Raw genomic sequence first — 4,045 nt, forward strand, 5'->3', positions numbered from 1 at the left:
AGAACATTGTTTGTATCAAAAGAATTTGGTTAAGAAATGCATAAAATGATATTTTGTGGGTAGATTTGATGGAGTGTTAAGTCAGCAGTTAAAATTTGGTGTCAGTAGAAGGAATTTTATTGAGTTGTCATGAGGGACGAGGATGGGCGTTTCAATTTATGCAATAATTCTATTGATTTAGAGTTAGAGTAAAGCTTATTCTCAAAGAATATTTGAAATGAAAAGGTATATAATATGTCCTAGGATAGTATAATGGGGAAACTGCTACTGTTAAATCAAACTAAATGATTTTGGCCTCTGAAAGCCTCCTTGCTTACTCTTGAGCTCTTATGTAGGAACTGCAACCTAACTTACATGTTAGTACGGGGGCAAATTGAGAACTGAACTTAGAAGTGTGCTTCTGTGACAATAGCTGAATCTCAGCCGATTGCAGACAGTCAGATCTTCTGTATCTTACTTCCTTTTTCTGTACTGTCACCTCTCCTTTCCTGTCTATAAATCAAACTGACCCCACGTTTTCGGTGGTAGTCCCTCTTAATTTGTGCTGACTCTAGGGACAGCCAGATTTAGGAATCATTTTTATTTTTTTCTTTTCTTACTCGAATTAAACTTTGTTAAATTCAATTTGCCTCAATTTATTCTTTTAATACTACTATAATGATAAATGAGAAGAAAAATCCTGAAGTATTCTATCATGAGGATTATAAACTAGGTTAGCTAGGGAAACAACACTAATTCGCATATGAGATGGTAAAAAAACTGTATAGGTACAAATATACTTTCTTAAACCCTGCGAGTCTTATTTAAGTAATTAACTCTAAAGTATTTTAATATATATTAGCCACAATTCTAGTCTAGTTGTTCAGAATAAATATGTTTATAGAGTCAGATTGCCAGAGTTTTTATCCTTCGTTACTACTGCGTGTGACATTGGAAAAGGTATTTTACATTCCTGTATCATAATTTCTTCATCTGTAAAACAGTGATAACTTTATTTCAAAAGGATGCTGTGAATTAAATATGAGAACATATTTATAAAGTACAAATGCATATAATAACATAGTCTCACAAAATGTTAGCTAATATTTCTTTTATTATTACCATGTGCAAATCATTGCGGGGAATCTAAAATTGAACATAACAACAAAACACTGTTCCTTTCTAAAAAGAGAAATCTGCCCATTTACAAATTATACAACTTAATGAATAGACCAAAGTCTACAGTGACTGGAATTTGAAACCTGTGCTTGGATGTTAGAACAAATTTAGATGATCGAAAGCTCTCAGATTAGAACTACATTGATTTATTTCCAGTCTGGATATTTGATACTGCTTGAAGCAGTTGTTTTTGTGATTCATAATTTTCATTAAATCAAACTTTAATTAAAAAGTTTCTGCCTGGAGACACTTTCTTTGAATCCTAGGTGAGGCTCAGTAAGACTGTTTGCCTGTTTGTGACAATATTAAATGTCAGGCTGACAAATGTCAGCCTAGCAGATGGGTAATTATATACTTTAACACTTCTAATGGACAGATGTATTTTAGCATAAATTAATATAATTTGTGACTAAAAATCATGGTTTATGTAGGAGTAATGTTATTTGCATGTGCTAACAAATATATATAATATACGTTTATACAGTACTAGTTCAGTAATACCAATATTATCAATGACAAGAATGTATGAATTATTAATAGCTAAGAGCTTTACGCATAGGTGTCTTAGTTACACTTCTGAATGCAGAATCTGAGACAGGAGGCAGAATGCTTATTTGAGTCATGCCTCCAGCAAGTAGGAGCGAGGAATTCAGAAGGGCAAAAATATGTTATCAATGTCATTGCTACAGGCAATAGGGATTGAATTTTGTAGGGACATCTGAGAAGCATATGGAATGCTGGAATTGTTTGTGGAATTGCCTATAGGCTGCAGCATTTATCCACTAGCAACCATCCTGCCCTCAGTGTTATTGGTTATTCCTCACTTCTGTGATGCACTTGTGCAGGCCTAGGCCAGTCAGAATCTTAGACTTTGAAGATGACTCTATGACAGAGATCTGAAAGAAGTTGGAAAGGTAATTGTGGTGGAATGTTCTCAGTTGGAGGGTCAGTTTGCATGAAATTACCTATTCCTGCTGTTCTGAACTTAGAGGGGGGGCCAAGGGTATAAGAAAAGGCAGCAAAAGCATCTTTCTCCTGCCTTTTCTTGGTCTTTTTCTTCTATCTGGGCACTCAGCTGATTGGATGGTGAACTCTCTCATTAGGTAAGGTGAGAGCAGATCTTCCTTACTTAATCCATGCCAGTTTCCTCTAGAAACACACCCATAGACACACCCAGAAATAATGCTTTACCAGCTATCTGGGTATCCCTTAATCCAGTCAAGTTGACACCTAAAACTAACCATCACAGTACACAATATTTTCTTACATTCCTGATAAGCAAAATTTTAGATATTCATTTTTGAGATATTCTACACTGTACTCTATAATTATATCAGGTTTTTTTCGCAAAAGTATTTTCGTAAATCTTCTTACTTTATATGTCTATATATTAAACTGTATATGTGACTTATAATCTCAAACATTATTTATGCAAATAATTTATTTGTATCTTTTTCTTCACGTAGTCATGTATTGTCAACAAATTTGGACAGCTTTATTGCACAGGTCATGGATAATTTTGAAAAGTAGCTTTGAAGCTCTAATGAGGATGTTGGAGACAGCTTACGTTGCTTTTCTTCCCTTTTTGTGCTATTCCCTCTAATTAATGACACATAGTAATATTACCATTAATTTATTTCCAAACTTAGCCTTCTGAATTGATAAATCACTTTCTTGCATGATATTGTAGTATTCTATTTTGATCGAGTTTTGAATACTTTTTGAAATACATATGCAGTCATGTGTTGCTTAATGATGGGGATGTGTTCTGAGAAACATGTTAAGCATTTGCATTATGTGAACATTATATAGAATGTACTTATACAAATTTAGATGGTATAAGTACACACCTACTACACACCTAGGCTTTATGGTATATAGCCTATTGCTCCTAGGCTACTAACCTCTACAGCATGTTACTGTATGTACCTGTTTTATATGGTATAAAAGATAAAAAATGGTCCATCTGTATAGGGCACTTATCATTAATGGAATTTGCAGGACTAAAGGTTGCTCTGACTGATTCAGTGAGTGAGTGAGTGAATATGAGGGCCTAAGACATTACTGTCCACTACTGTAGATGTTATGAACATTGTGTTCTTAGGCTATACTAAGTTTATTTAAAAATCATGATGGCTAAGACGTCACTAGGCAATAGGAATTTTGTAGCTCCATTATAATTTTGAGACAACTGTTGTATGGTGTGGTGCCTCATTGACTGAAATGTCATGAGGCACATGACCACATTACATGTAAGTTTTATTAGGCACTGAAGTTATCAAAGTATAGAGCTATGTTTTGAATTTCCTTCAAAATTATAAATTTTTGTAATAGTGCAATGCCCTTTTGTAGCGTTAGGTTCTGGCCTTTCTGACCCTTATGGGTCTATAGCTTTATATCTTGTATTCATTCTTCCACATTGACATTATACTCGGAACCTTCTAGTCTTTGCTGATCTTGCCTGCTGTGCTCTATTAAGTATTTTTTCTAAAAGTTGTCCAACCTCCTTTGTGATTTCTCTTAAATGCTGAAAATTCCCAAATGGTATTCTTTTGAACCCAGGTGATTAGGTACTTTGCATGGCTTTAGTGACATATTTGTTGACTCAGGGTACAGAAAGAAGACTTTTGCCTTGTGGCCCAACCCACTGAGGTGAGCCCAGCAGAACTGTGTGGCACTGGGGGCTCATTCTATGACCACAGATTCTGGAACAGGACCCAATGTAGTTTAACATAATCACCACCACACCTATTGTCAAGCAAAGACAATTCACCACCACAGTAACAACCAGGGCCACTCCACAGCCAACATCAGTGTAGTAGAAGCAGCAAACCCTCTACCAAATGACCAAATGTCAACAAAAAAATATTAGAACTACAAATAAGCA

The sequence above is a fragment of the Galeopterus variegatus genome, unplaced genomic scaffold (genome assembly GCF_000696425.1).
Source record: "Galeopterus variegatus unplaced genomic scaffold, G_variegatus-3.0.2 Scaffold1743, whole genome shotgun sequence".
NCBI lineage: Eukaryota > Metazoa > Chordata > Mammalia > Dermoptera > Cynocephalidae > Galeopterus > Galeopterus variegatus.